Source organism: Microcebus murinus, unplaced genomic scaffold (genome assembly GCF_040939455.1).
Source record: "Microcebus murinus isolate Inina unplaced genomic scaffold, M.murinus_Inina_mat1.0 scaf035_hap2_Mmur4.0, whole genome shotgun sequence".
Classification (NCBI taxonomy): Eukaryota; Metazoa; Chordata; class Mammalia; order Primates; family Cheirogaleidae; genus Microcebus; species Microcebus murinus.
The window spans coordinates 49283-64106 of record NW_027438981.1 but is presented as its reverse complement, the minus strand read 5'-3'; the positions used below and the strand labels follow the sequence as shown (position 1 = coordinate 64106).

Sequence of the window (14824 nt, the reverse complement as noted above, 5' to 3'; positions counted from 1 at the left end):
CTTGCGGTGACTCTTTAAGGTCTGGCCCCTGGATGGAGGGGCACCAGGAGTAGAGGAGCAGGAAGGGGAAGGGGGTGGCCATGCGAGGGGACACTTTGAGGCCGAGTCCCAGCTTCAGCCTGATCCTCCTGGGAACCCCGCTCTGAGACAAGGAGCCGGGCTTCGCATTCCCACAGCAGCCAGTCGTGGGCTGAGGACACCTGGGGCGTTGGGAACTCCCTGGCTTCTCCTTGGTTTAACATCTGGAGCTGCTTGTGAATCGCGCCGCCACACACACCCGAGCGCAGGTGTCTTCCGCACAGACTGCGGGCCTCGCTCTTCTGAATGCCGCTAGCTCGCCACCCACCCACGGGTGAACCTGGTCAGGGTGCTTTCTCTAAGGGGCAGACTCTTTTCCGGGCGGGCTACCGGTGTCTCTGTTTGCTCGTTTCTTTCTTCCATTTCGGGAAAGTCTTCCTTGCTGGGTGTGGAAATCTCCTATGCCTTCCCTCGCCTATTCTGTCAGCTTTCAAATTCTCTTTCAGTTGCCACCCTCACAGATGGATTAGGAAACTCTTTCCGGTGCACTCATTAGTGAAATGACCTCCAGGAAGCTGGAATCCAATATCTAATGGCCGATTTTTAGCGAGTCCACACGCCAGGGTGGTCGGGGTCCAATGCAGCCCCGGCCAGGCCCAGGCCCCTTGGACTGGGCCACAGGAGGACACGGAGGAGGGTCCCGGCCCCCACGAAGCGGTGCCGGCAGTTCTCCACGGGCTTGGGCGTTTTCCAGAGGTAGGAGATGGAGGGGACTGATTTCTTCAGCGCCCCCCAAACCACGCCACCCCACCCCACCCATGGGACACATCCCCAGAGAGAGACGCCCCATACACTGGCTGTGCCCCAGCCCTGGCCCGGGGGAATAGGCCGCAGCCCACCCACAGGGCGAGGGGGGGGCGCAGCTGAAAGGGGTTGTGGGGGAGGGCGGCCCCTGGCTGGGGTCAAAGGGCGAGCGTCCCGCGCGTGCGCAGTCAGCGGCAGGCAGCGACGCGCTGGGGGTGGGCAGCGGGTAGGTGAAGGAGGCCGGGCGAGGAGACGAGGGGGGCTGGGAGGGCTCCACCTTGGCGAGTCCAGCCGTGGAGGCGCATCTTGTGTGAGTGTGAGTGAGTGTGAGTGTGTGTGTGTGTGTATACAGAGACAGCCCCCCGCCCCGCCCCGCCCATCACCCCGTCCCTGGGAGCCCGCGGGACCCGGCCGGAGAACTCAACCGGCCCGGCCCGGCGCGGGGCCTGGGGCGGGAGGCGGCGGCGGGGAAGCCCAGAGAGGCTCGGCTTCTTGAGCGGGGCAGGGGCGCCCTCCGCCGCCGTCTAGGGCCACACCACCCTGAACGCCCCCGATCTCGTCTGGTCTCGGAAGCTAAGCAGGGTCGGGCCTGGTTAGTACTTGGATGGGAGACCGCCTGGGAATACCGGGTGCCACAGGCTGCTGCTTTTTTTTTTTTTTTTTTTTTTTGCCTCTTGTTGTGTCCCCTTTCTGGGAGCGCGGCGGCGGCCCGGGGTGGGGGTCACCCCCACCCTCAGCGCCCGCCCGCGGTGCCTGGCGCCCCAGCCCGCACCGTGGGGCCTCCTCTTGTCCCAAGCCGCGACACCGCCGCCACGCGGCAGCATGCGTGGCATCTGGACTGTCAGGTCTCAGACCAAAGGTCTGCTCTGTGGGAACCGACACGCTGGAGGAAACCTTGAGAGTCTGAGAGGGGAGGGAGTTCCAGAAGAAGGCCAGGATGTCATTTGGAGGGAGTATGTGACCAGAACTCGTCCCGTTGCTTTTGGGGTTCTATGGGCTACACGCAGGAATCTTTGGTGGTGGCACCTGATGTTGGGGGATCCGGAGTCACACCCAGACCTGCTCCACAGGCCTCCTTTTACTTTTCTCTTCGGATTCATTATTTTTAAAAAGTGTCTCTTACCTCTATGATTGCATTTTCTTTTCTCTCTCTCTTCAAGCAGATGATGGGAGTACAAGTATTCAGGTGACATGTGTTGCCCGTGCCCCCCTCCCCCCTGTGTTCTTTTTTTTTTTTTTTTTTGAGACAGAGTCTCGTTTTGCTGCCCAGGCTAGAGTGAGTGCCATGGCGTCAGCCTAGCTCACAGCAACCTCAATCTCCGGGCTCAAGCAATCCTGCTGCCTCAGCCTCCCGAGTAGTTGGGACTACAGGCATGCACCACCACGCCCGGCTGTGTTTTTCTATATATATTAGTTGGCCAATTAATTTCTTTCTATTTTTAGTAGAGACGGGGTCTCGCTCTTGCTCAGGCTGGTTTCGAACTCCTGACCTGGAGCAATCCGCCCGCCTCGGCCTCCCAGAGAGCTAGGATTACAGGCGTGAGCCACCGCGCCCGGCCCCCCCTGTGTTCTTATTCATATACCTCTCATGTTGTTCCAGCGTATTGTGGGGGTACCAATGTTAAGGTCGGGTGCCTTGCCCTCTCCAAGCCTCCCCCCTCGGGTCAGAGCTTCAAGTGCGCCCATCCCCCAGTCGGTGCGCACCCACCCCATGCCTAATGGATGTGTATGCCCCTCCCCTCCCCCCACACGCCCGACACCCACCCGATGAAGGTGATTCCTCTCTGTCCACTTAGGCGTCCATCCGTTCGTACCAATTTGCTGGTGAGCGCGCTCACGTGGTGCTCGTGTGTCCATTCTTGGGATACCTGGCCTACTGGAACGGGTTCCAGCTCTGGCCAGGAGAACACGAGAGGCGCCCTCTCACCGCTGCTCCTCACAGCCGAATGGCACTCCGTGGTGTCCACGCGCCACATTTTATTCATGCACTCCTGGATGGATGGGCACTCGGGTCGCTTCCACGTCTTTGCGATTGTGAATTGTGCCCTAACTGTCACCCTAACCCTTACCCAGCCCGTCTCCACTGCCCCTGCCTGACGCACTCCTCCCCGGCCAGGCCCGTCACTGTCCTGGGCCCCCGCCTGACCGGCTCCTCCCCGCCCGGCCTCTCACCGTCCTCGGCCCCTGCCTGACCGGCTCCTCCGTCGCCTGGGCCTTCCAAGGGCTTGGTGTGGACGCTGCTTCCAGGAAGCCCTCCAGAAACCCGGCAGCAGGGTGGCCGCAGCAGTCTCCAGCAGCCGTCCCTAAGTCGCGTGAGTGCGGGGGACGTGCCCCCGCTGTGCCGCGGGGGCCCAGCCTGGTGTCTTCCCTGAGGCCCTGCGGCTGGCTGCCGGCTGGGCTGCCCCTCCCCGCAAGGGGAGAGCCGCGGAGGTGGGGACCGCCTCCTGATGGGGACGTACACGCAGCTCTCCACGTCGGATTCCGGGGCTCTCTGTCCTGCCCGAAGGCCCAGCTGGCCTGCGGGTCCTTAGAGTGGCAAAAACATCCGAAAACTGAGATTGAGGGTCCGGTGGGTGTCTGCACTTTTGTGCTGGGCACCCCAGGGAGGCCCGGGGGCTGGCTGGACAACGTGGTCTGCTGGGCGGGGGGGTTGGAGGAGCAACTGATGCCCTTTGCACTTCGGGTAGCAAGAGTCTGAGGTGTCTCTGAGCCCTGTGCCCTGTGGGGGGGGGCGGGGGGGAGGAGGAGGAGGAGGAGGAGGAGGAGGAGGTGGGAAGGGCCGGGGCCTGCAGTCCTGTTCCCGGGGTGGCACGGCAAGTGGCCTCTTCCACAGGCTGCTTGGCCTGGGCTCCCTGCACCTGGGCCTTTGGAGGACCGGCCCTGTGCTTGCCAACACTTCCTGCAGGGACCCAGAGCTGGGAGGTGGCATCTCTCAGCCCTGGGTCGGGCAGAGCCCCAGCGGGCCATGCCCACAACCTCTCTCAGCACCGGTCCCCCAGAAGGCTCCTTTGGGACCAGGATTCTCTTGCGGTGACTCTTTAAGGTCTGGCCCCTGGATGGAGGGGCACCAGGAGTAGAGGAGCAGGAAGGGGAAGGGGGTGGCCATGCGAGGGGACACTTTGAGGCCGAGTCCCAGCTTCAGCCTGATCCTCCTGGGAACCCCGCTCTGAGACAAGGAGCCGGGCTTCGCATTCCCACAGCAGCCAGTCGTGGGCTGAGGACACCTGGGGCGTTGGGAACTCCCTGGCTTCTCCTTGGTTTAACGTCTAGAGCTGCTTGTGAATCGCGCCGCCACACACACCCGAGCGCAGGTGTCTTCCGCACAGACTGCGGGCCTCGCTCTTCTGAACGCCGCTAGCTCGCCACCCACCCACGGGTGAACCTGGTCAGGGTGCTTTCTCTAAGGGGCAGACTCTTTTCCGGGCGGGCTACCGGTGTCTCTGTTTGCTCGTTTCTTTCTTCCATTTCGGGAAAGTCTTCCTTGCTGGGTGTGGAAATCTCCTATGCCTTCCCTCGCCTATTCTGTCAGCTTTCAAATTCTCTTTCAGTTGCCACCCTCACAGATGGATTAGGAAACTCTTTCCGGTGCACTCATTAGTGAAATGACCTCCAGGAAGCTGGAATCCAATATCTAATGGCCGATTTTTAGCGAGTCCACACGCCAGGGTGGTCGGGGTCCAATGCAGCCCCGGCCAGGCCCAGGCCCCTTGGACTGGGCCACAGGAGGACACGGAGGAGGGTCCCGGCCCCCACGAAGCGGTGCCGGCAGTTCTCCACGGGCTTGGGCGTTTTCCAGAGGTAGGAGATGGAGGGGACTGATTTCTTCAGCGCCCCCCAAACCACGCCACCCCACCCCACCCATGGGACACATCCCCAGAGAGAGACGCCCCATACACTGGCTGTGCCCCAGCCCTGGCCCGGGGGAATAGGCGGCAGCCCACCCACAGGGCGAGGGGGGGGGGCGCAGCTGAAAGGGGTTGTGGGGGAGGGCGGCCCCTGGCTGGGGTCAAAGGGCGAGCGTCCCGCGCGTGCGCAGTCAGCGGCAGGCAGCGACGCGCTGGGGGTGGGCAGCGGGTAGGTGAAGGAGGCCGGGCGAGGAGACGAGGGGGGCTGGGAGGGCTCCACCTTGGCGAGTCCAGCCGTGGAGGCGCATCTTGTGTGAGTGTGAGTGAGTGTGAGTGTGTGTGTGTGTGTATACAGAGACAGCCCCCCCGCCCCGCCCCGCCCATCACCCCGTCCCTGGGAGCCCGCGGGACCCGGCCGGAGAACTCAACCGGCCCGGCCCGGCGCGGGGCCTGGGGCGGGAGGCGGCGGCGGGGAAGCCCAGAGAGGCTCGGCTTCTCGAGCGGGGCAGGGGCGCCCTCCGCCGCCGTCTAGGGCCACACCACCCTGAACGCCCCCGATCTCGTCTGGTCTCGGAAGCTAAGCAGGGTCGGGCCTGGTTAGTACTTGGATGGGAGACCGCCTGGGAATACCGGGTGCCACAGGCTGCTGCTTTTTTTTTTTTTTTTTTTTTTTTGCCTCTTGTTGTGTCCCCTTTCTGGGAGCGCGGCGGCGGCCCGGGGTGGGGGTCACCCCCACCCTCAGCGCCCGCCCGCGGTGCCTGGCGCCCCAGCCCGCACCGTGGGGCCTCCTCTTGTCCCAAGCCGCGACACCGCCGCCACGCGGCAGCATGCGTGGCATCTGGACTGTCAGGTCTCAGACCAAAGGTCTGCTCTGTGGGAACCGACACGCTGGAGGAAACCTTGAGAGTCTGAGAGGGGAGGGAGTTCCAGAAGAAGGCCAGGATGTCATTTGGAGGGAGTATGTGACCAGAACTCGTCCCGTTGCTTTTGGGGTTCTATGGGCTACACGCAGGAATCTTTGGTGGTGGCACCTGATGTTGGGGGATCCGGAGTCACACCCAGACCTGCTCCACAGGCCTCCTTTTACTTTTCTCTTCGGATTCATTATTTTTAAAAAGTGTCTCTTACCTCTATGATTGCATTTTCTTTTCTCTCTCTCTTCAAGCAGATGATGGGAGTACAAGTATTCAGGTGACATGTGTTGCCCGTGCCCCCCTCCCCCCTGTGTTCTTTTTTTTTTTTTTTTTTGAGACAGAGTCTCGTTTTGCTGCCCAGGCTAGAGTGAGTGCCATGGCGTCAGCCTAGCTCACAGCAACCTCAATCTCCGGGCTCAAGCAATCCTGCTGCCTCAGCCTCCCGAGTAGTTGGGACTACAGGCATGCACCACCACGCCCGGCTGTGTTTTTCTATATATATTAGTTGGCCAATTAATTTCTTTCTATTTTTAGTAGAGACGGGGTCTCGCTCTTGCTCAGGCTGGTTTCGAACTCCTGACCTGGAGCAATCCGCCCGCCTCGGCCTCCCAGAGAGCTAGGATTACAGGCGTGAGCCACCGCGCCCGCCCCCCCCTGTGTTCTTATTCATATACCTCTCATGTTGTTCCAGCGTATTGTGGGGGTACCAATGTTAAGGTCGGGTGCCTTGCCCTCTCCAAGCCTCCCCCCTCGGGTCAGAGCTTCAAGTGCGCCCATCCCCCAGTCGGTGCGCACCCACCCCATGCCTAATGGATGTGTATGCCCCTCCCCTCCCCCCACACGCCCGACACCCACCCGATGAAGGTGATTCCTCTCTGTCCACTTAGGCGTCCATCCGTTCGTACCAATTTGCTGGTGAGCGCGCTCACGTGGTGCTCGTGTGTCCATTCTTGGGATACCTGGCCTACTGGAACGGGTTCCAGCTCTGGCCAGGAGAACACGAGAGGCGCCCTCTCACCGCTGCTCCTCACAGCCGAATGGCACTCCGTGGTGTCCACGCGCCACATTTTATTCATGCACTCCTGGATGGATGGGCACTCGGGTCGCTTCCACGTCTTTGCGATTGTGAATTGTGCCCTAACTGTCACCCTAACCCTTACCCAGCCCGTCTCCACTGCCCCTGCCTGACGCACTCCTCCCCGGCCAGGCCCGTCACTGTCCTGGGCCCCCGCCTGACCGGCTCCTCCCCGCCCGGCCTCTCACCGTCCTCGGCCCCTGCCTGACCGGCTCCTCCGTCGCCTGGGCCTTCCAAGGGCTTGGTGTGGACGCTGCTTCCAGGAAGCCCTCCAGAAACCCGGCAGCAGGGTGGCCGCAGCAGTCTCCAGCAGCCGTCCCTAAGTCGCGTGAGTGCGGGGGACGTGCCCCCGCTGTGCCGCGGGGGCCCAGCCTGGTGTCTTCCCTGAGGCCCTGCGGCTGGCTGCCGGCTGGGCTGCCCCTCCCCGCAAGGGGAGAGCCGCGGAGGTGGGGACCGCCTCCTGATGGGGACGTACACGCAGCTCTCCACGTCGGATTCCGGGGCTCTCTGTCCTGCCCGAAGGCCCAGCTGGCCTGCGGGTCCTTAGAGTGGCAAAAACATCTGAAAACTGAGATTGAGGGTCCGGTGGGTGTCTTCACTTTTGTGCTGGGCACCCCAGGGAGGCCCGGGGGCTGGCTGGACAACGTGGTCTGCTGGGCGGGGGGGTTGGAGGAGCAACTGATGCCCTTTGCACTTCGGGTAGCAAGAGTCTGAGGTGTCTCTGAGCCCTGTGCCCTGTGGGGGGGGCGGGGGGGAGGAGGAGGAGGAGGAGGAGGAGGAGGTGGGAAGGGCCGGGGCCTGCAGTCCTGTTCCCGGGGTGGCACGGCAAGTGGCCTCTTCCACAGGCTGCTTGGCCTGGGCTCCCTGCACCTGGGCCTTTGGAGGACCGGCCCTGTGCTTGCCAACACTTCCTGCAGGGACCCAGAGCTGGGAGGTGGCATCTCTCAGCCCTGGGTCGGGCAGAGCCCCAGCGGGCCATGCCCACAACCTCTCTCAGCACCGGTCCCCCAGAAGGCTCCTTTGGGACCAGGATTCTCTTGCGGTGACTCTTTAAGGTCTGGCCCCTGGATGGAGGGGCACCAGGAGTAGAGGAGCAGGAAGGGGAAGGGGGTGGCCATGCGAGGGGACACTTTGAGGCCGAGTCCCAGCTTCAGCCTGATCCTCCTGGGAACCCCGCTCTGAGACAAGGAGCCGGGCTTCGCATTCCCACAGCAGCCAGTCGTGGGCTGAGGACACCTGGGGCGTTGGGAACTCCCTGGCTTCTCCTTGGTTTAACATCTGGAGCTGCTTGTGAATCGCGCCGCCACACACACCCGAGCGCAGGTGTCTTCCGCACAGACTGCGGGCCTCGCTCTTCTGAATGCCGCTAGCTCGCCACCCACCCACGGGTGAACCTGGTCAGGGTGCTTTCTCTAAGGGGCAGACTCTTTTCCGGGCGGGCTACCGGTGTCTCTGTTTGCTCGTTTCTTTCTTCCATTTCGGGAAAGTCTTCCTTGCTGGGTGTGGAAATCTCCTATGCCTTCCCTCGCCTATTCTGTCAGCTTTCAAATTCTCTTTCAGTTGCCACCCTCACAGATGGATTAGGAAACTCTTTCCGGTGCACTCATTAGTGAAATGACCTCCAGGAAGCTGGAATCCAATATCTAATGGCCGATTTTTAGCGAGTCCACACGCCAGGGTGGTCGGGGTCCAATGCAGCCCCGGCCAGGCCCAGGCCCCTTGGACTGGGCCACAGGAGGACACGGAGGAGGGTCCCGGCCCCCACGAAGCGGTGCCGGCAGTTCTCCACGGGCTTGGGCGTTTTCCAGAGGTAGGAGATGGAGGGGACTGATTTCTTCAGCGCCCCCCAAACCACGCCACCCCACCCCACCCATGGGACACATCCCCAGAGAGAGACGCCCCATACACTGGCTGTGCCCCAGCCCTGGCCCGGGGGAATAGGCGGCAGCCCACCCACAGGGCGAGGGGGGGGCGCAGCTGAAAGGGGTTGTGGGGGAGGGCGGCCCCTGGCTGGGGTCAAAGGGCGAGCGTCCCGCGCGTGCGCAGTCAGCGGCAGGCAGCGACGCGCTGGGGGTGGGCAGCGGGTAGGTGAAGGAGGCCGGGCGAGGAGACGAGGGGGGCTGGGAGGGCTCCACCTTGGCGAGTCCAGCCGTGGAGGCGCATCTTGTGTGAGTGTGAGTGAGTGTGAGTGTGTGTGTGTGTGTATACAGAGACAGCCCCCCGCCCCGCCCCGCCCATCACCCCGTCCCTGGGAGCCCGCGGGACCCGGCCGGAGAACTCAACCGGCCCGGCCCGGCGCGGGGCCTGGGGCGGGAGGCGGCGGCGGGGAAGCCCAGAGAGGCTCGGCTTCTTGAGCGGGGCAGGGGCGCCCTCCGCCGCCGTCTAGGGCCACACCACCCTGAACGCCCCCGATCTCGTCTGGTCTCGGAAGCTAAGCAGGGTCGGGCCTGGTTAGTACTTGGATGGGAGACCGCCTGGGAATACCGGGTGCCACAGGCTGCTGCTTTTTTTTTTTTTTTTTTTTTTTTGCCTCTTGTTGTGTCCCCTTTCTGGGAGCGCGGCGGCGGCCCGGGGTGGGGGTCACCCCCACCCTCAGCGCCCGCCCGCGGTGCCTGGCGCCCCAGCCCGCACCGTGGGGCCTCCTCTTGTCCCAAGCCGCGACACCGCCGCCACGCGGCAGCATGCGTGGCATCTGGACTGTCAGGTCTCAGACCAAAGGTCTGCTCTGTGGGAACCGACACGCTGGAGGAAACCTTGAGAGTCTGAGAGGGGAGGGAGTTCCAGAAGAAGGCCAGGATGTCATTTGGAGGGAGTATGTGACCAGAACTCGTCCCGTTGCTTTTGGGGTTCTATGGGCTACACGCAGGAATCTTTGGTGGTGGCACCTGATGTTGGGGGATCCGGAGTCACACCCAGACCTGCTCCACAGGCCTCCTTTTACTTTTCTCTTCGGATTCATTATTTTTAAAAAGTGTCTCTTACCTCTATGATTGCATTTTCTTTTCTCTCTCTCTTCAAGCAGATGATGGGAGTACAAGTATTCAGGTGACATGTGTTGCCCGTGCCCCCCTCCCCCCTGTGTTCTTTTTTTTTTTTTTTTTTGAGACAGAGTCTCGTTTTGCTGCCCAGGCTAGAGTGAGTGCCATGGCGTCAGCCTAGCTCACAGCAACCTCAATCTCCGGGCTCAAGCAATCCTGCTGCCTCAGCCTCCCGAGTAGTTGGGACTACAGGCATGCACCACCACGCCCGGCTGTGTTTTTCTATATATATTAGTTGGCCAATTAATTTCTTTCTATTTTTAGTAGAGACGGGGTCTCGCTCTTGCTCAGGCTGGTTTCGAACTCCTGACCTGGAGCAATCCGCCCGCCTCGGCCTCCCAGAGAGCTAGGATTACAGGCGTGAGCCACCGCGCCCGGCCCCCCCTGTGTTCTTATTCATATACCTCTCATGTTGTTCCAGCGTATTGTGGGGGTACCAATGTTAAGGTCGGGTGCCTTGCCCTCTCCAAGCCTCCCCCCTCGGGTCAGAGCTTCAAGTGCGCCCATCCCCCAGTCGGTGCGCACCCACCCCATGCCTAATGGATGTGTATGCCCCTCCCCTCCCCCCACACGCCCGACACCCACCCGATGAAGGTGATTCCTCTCTGTCCACTTAGGCGTCCATCCGTTCGTACCAATTTGCTGGTGAGCGCGCTCACGTGGTGCTCGTGTGTCCATTCTTGGGATACCTGGCCTACTGGAACGGGTTCCAGCTCTGGCCAGGAGAACACGAGAGGCGCCCTCTCACCGCTGCTCCTCACAGCCGAATGGCACTCCGTGGTGTCCACGCGCCACATTTTATTCATGCACTCCTGGATGGATGGGCACTCGGGTCGCTTCCACGTCTTTGCGATTGTGAATTGTGCCCTAACTGTCACCCTAACCCTTACCCAGCCCGTCTCCACTGCCCCTGCCTGACGCACTCCTCCCCGGCCAGGCCCGTCACTGTCCTGGGCCCCCGCCTGACCGGCTCCTCCCCGCCCGGCCTCTCACCGTCCTCGGCCCCTGCCTGACCGGCTCCTCCGTCGCCTGGGCCTTCCAAGGGCTTGGTGTGGACGCTGCTTCCAGGAAGCCCTCCAGAAACCCGGCAGCAGGGTGGCCGCAGCAGTCTCCAGCAGCCGTCCCTAAGTCGCGTGAGTGCGGGGGACGTGCCCCCGCTGTGCCGCGGGGGCCCAGCCTGGTGTCTTCCCTGAGGCCCTGCGGCTGGCTGCCGGCTGGGCTGCCCCTCCCCGCAAGGGGAGAGCCGCGGAGGTGGGGACCGCCTCCTGATGGGGACGTACACGCAGCTCTCCACGTCGGATTCCGGGGCTCTCTGTCCTGCCCGAAGGCCCAGCTGGCCTGCGGGTCCTTAGAGTGGCAAAAACATCCGAAAACTGAGATTGAGGGTCCGGTGGGTGTCTGCACTTTTGTGCTGGGCACCCCAGGGAGGCCCGGGGGCTGGCTGGACAACGTGGTCTGCTGGGCGGGGGGGTTGGAGGAGCAACTGATGCCCTTTGCACTTCGGGTAGCAAGAGTCTGAGCAAGAGTCTCTGAGCCCTGTGCCCTGTGGGGGGGGGCGGGGGGGAGGAGGAGGAGGAGGAGGAGGAGGAGGAGGTGGGAAGGGCCGGGGCCTGCAGTCCTGTTCCCGGGGTGGCACGGCAAGTGGCCTCTTCCACAGGCTGCTTGGCCTGGGCTCCCTGCACCTGGGCCTTTGGAGGACCGGCCCTGTGCTTGCCAACACTTCCTGCAGGGACCCAGAGCTGGGAGGTGGCATCTCTCAGCCCTGGGTCGGGCAGAGCCCCAGCGGGCCATGCCCACAACCTCTCTCAGCACCGGTCCCCCAGAAGGCTCCTTTGGGACCAGGATTCTCTTGCGGTGACTCTTTAAGGTCTGGCCCCTGGATGGAGGGGCACCAGGAGTAGAGGAGCAGGAAGGGGAAGGGGGTGGCCATGCGAGGGGACACTTTGAGGCCGAGTCCCAGCTTCAGCCTGATCCTCCTGGGAACCCCGCTCTGAGACAAGGAGCCGGGCTTCGCATTCCCACAGCAGCCAGTCGTGGGCTGAGGACACCTGGGGCGTTGGGAACTCCCTGGCTTCTCCTTGGTTTAACGTCTAGAGCTGCTTGTGAATCGCGCCGCCACACACACCCGAGCGCAGGTGTCTTCCGCACAGACTGCGGGCCTCGCTCTTCTGAACGCCGCTAGCTCGCCACCCACCCACGGGTGAACCTGGTCAGGGTGCTTTCTCTAAGGGGCAGACTCTTTTCCGGGCGGGCTACCGGTGTCTCTGTTTGCTCGTTTCTTTCTTCCATTTCGGGAAAGTCTTCCTTGCTGGGTGTGGAAATCTCCTATGCCTTCCCTCGCCTATTCTGTCAGCTTTCAAATTCTCTTTCAGTTGCCACCCTCACAGATGGATTAGGAAACTCTTTCCGGTGCACTCATTAGTGAAATGACCTCCAGGAAGCTGGAATCCAATATCTAATGGCCGATTTTTAGCGAGTCCACACGCCAGGGTGGTCGGGGTCCAATGCAGCCCCGGCCAGGCCCAGGCCCCTTGGACTGGGCCACAGGAGGACACGGAGGAGGGTCCCGGCCCCCACGAAGCGGTGCCGGCAGTTCTCCACGGGCTTGGGCGTTTTCCAGAGGTAGGAGATGGAGGGGACTGATTTCTTCAGCGCCCCCCAAACCACGCCACCCCACCCCACCCATGGGACACATCCCCAGAGAGAGACGCCCCATACACTGGCTGTGCCCCAGCCCTGGCCCGGGGGAATAGGCGGCAGCCCACCCACAGGGCGAGGGGGGGGGGCGCAGCTGAAAGGGGTTGTGGGGGAGGGCGGCCCCTGGCTGGGGTCAAAGGGCGAGCGTCCCGCGCGTGCGCAGTCAGCGGCAGGCAGCGACGCGCTGGGGGTGGGCAGCGGGTAGGTGAAGGAGGCCGGGCGAGGAGACGAGGGGGGCTGGGAGGGCTCCACCTTGGCGAGTCCAGCCGTGGAGGCGCATCTTGTGTGAGTGTGAGTGAGTGTGAGTGTGTGTGTGTGTGTATACAGAGACAGCCCCCCGCCCCGCCCCGCCCATCACCCCGTCCCTGGGAGCCCGCGGGACCCGGCCGGAGAACTCAACCGGCCCGGCCCGGCGCGGGGCCTGGGGCGGGAGGCGGCGGCGGGGAAGCCCAGAGAGGCTCGGCTTCTCGAGCGGGGCAGGGGCGCCCTCCGCCGCCGTCTAGGGCCACACCACCCTGAACGCCCCCGATCTCGTCTGGTCTCGGAAGCTAAGCAGGGTCGGGCCTGGTTAGTACTTGGATGGGAGACCGCCTGGGAATACCGGGTGCCACAGGCTGCTGCTTTTTTTTTTTTTTTTTTTTTTTTGCCTCTTGTTGTGTCCCCTTTCTGGGAGCGCGGCGGCGGCCCGGGGTGGGGGTCACCCCCACCCTCAGCGCCCGCCCGCGGTGCCTGGCGCCCCAGCCCGCACCGTGGGGCCTCCTCTTGTCCCAAGCCGCGACACCGCCGCCACGCGGCAGCATGCGTGGCATCTGGACTGTCAGGTCTCAGACCAAAGGTCTGCTCTGTGGGAACCGACACGCTGGAGGAAACCTTGAGAGTCTGAGAGGGGAGGGAGTTCCAGAAGAAGGCCAGGATGTCATTTGGAGGGAGTATGTGACCAGAACTCGTCCCGTTGCTTTTGGGGTTCTATGGGCTACACGCAGGAATCTTTGGTGGTGGCACCTGATGTTGGGGGATCCGGAGTCACACCCAGACCTGCTCCACAGGCCTCCTTTTACTTTTCTCTTCGGATTCATTATTTTTAAAAAGTGTCTCTTACCTCTATGATTGCATTTTCTTTTCTCTCTCTCTTCAAGCAGATGATGGGAGTACAAGTATTCAGGTGACATGTGTTGCCCGTGCCCCCCTCCCCCCTGTGTTCTTTTTTTTTTTTTTTTTTGAGACAGAGTCTCGTTTTGCTGCCCAGGCTAGAGTGAGTGCCATGGCGTCAGCCTAGCTCACAGCAACCTCAATCTCCGGGCTCAAGCAATCCTGCTGCCTCAGCCTCCCGAGTAGTTGGGACTACAGGCATGCACCACCACGCCCGGCTGTGTTTTTCTATATATATTAGTTGGCCAATTAATTTCTTTCTATTTTTAGTAGAGACGGGGTCTCGCTCTTGCTCAGGCTGGTTTCGAACTCCTGACCTGGAGCAATCCGCCCGCCTCGGCCTCCCAGAGAGCTAGGATTACAGGCGTGAGCCACCGCGCCCGCCCCCCCCTGTGTTCTTATTCATATACCTCTCATGTTGTTCCAGCGTATTGTGGGGGTACCAATGTTAAGGTCGGGTGCCTTGCCCTCTCCAAGCCTCCCCCCTCGGGTCAGAGCTTCAAGTGCGCCCATCCCCCAGTCGGTGCGCACCCACCCCATGCCTAATGGATGTGTATGCCCCTCCCCTCCCCCCACACGCCCGACACCCACCCGATGAAGGTGATTCCTCTCTGTCCACTTAGGCGTCCATCCGTTCGTACCAATTTGCTGGTGAGCGCGCTCACGTGGTGCTCGTGTGTCCATTCTTGGGATACCTGGCCTACTGGAACGGGTTCCAGCTCTGGCCAGGAGAACACGAGAGGCGCCCTCTCACCGCTGCTCCTCACAGCCGAATGGCACTCCGTGGTGTCCACGCGCCACATTTTATTCATGCACTCCTGGATGGATGGGCACTCGGGTCGCTTCCACGTCTTTGCGATTGTGAATTGTGCCCTAACTGTCACCCTAACCCTTACCCAGCCCGTCTCCACTGCCCCTGCCTGACGCACTCCTCCCCGGCCAGGCCCGTCACTGTCCTGGGCCCCCGCCTGTCCGGCTCCTCCCCGCCCGGCCTCTCACCGTCCTCGGCCCCTGCCTGACCGGCTCCTCCGTCGCCTGGGCCTTCCAAGGGCTTGGTGTGGACGCTGCTTCCAGGAAGCCCTCCAGAAACCCGGCAGCAGGGTGGCCGCAGCAGTCTCCAGCAGCCGTCCCTAAGTCGCGTGAGTGCGGGGGACGTGCCCCCGCTGTGCCGCGGGGGCCCAGCCTGGTGTCTTCCCTGAGGCCCTGCGGCTGGCTGCCGGCTGGGCTGCCCCTCCCCGCAAGGGGAGAGCCGCGGAGGTGGGGACCGCCTCCTGATGGGGACGT

General features: G+C 62.7%; 4 non-coding genes across 4 annotated transcripts; all 4 read left to right on the top strand.

Moving 5' to 3' along the window:
- Window positions 1-1344: 1344 nt before the first annotated feature.
- LOC142868603 (5S ribosomal RNA) lies at window positions 1345-1463 on the top strand. The gene has a single exon (XR_012917549.1). It is a non-coding gene; the product is annotated as a 5S ribosomal RNA (ribosomal RNA).
- Window positions 1464-5193: 3730 nt separating this feature from the next.
- Window positions 5194-5312, top strand: LOC142868602 (5S ribosomal RNA). The gene has a single exon (XR_012917548.1). It is a non-coding gene; the product is annotated as a 5S ribosomal RNA (ribosomal RNA).
- A 3724-nt stretch (window positions 5313-9036) lies between these two features.
- On the top strand, window positions 9037-9155 carry LOC142868600 (5S ribosomal RNA). Its single transcript, XR_012917546.1, has one exon. It is a non-coding gene; the product is annotated as a 5S ribosomal RNA (ribosomal RNA).
- A 3733-nt stretch (window positions 9156-12888) lies between these two features.
- Window positions 12889-13007, top strand: LOC142868599 (5S ribosomal RNA). The gene has a single exon (XR_012917545.1). It is a non-coding gene; the product is annotated as a 5S ribosomal RNA (ribosomal RNA).
- Window positions 13008-14824: the final 1817 nt, after the last annotated feature.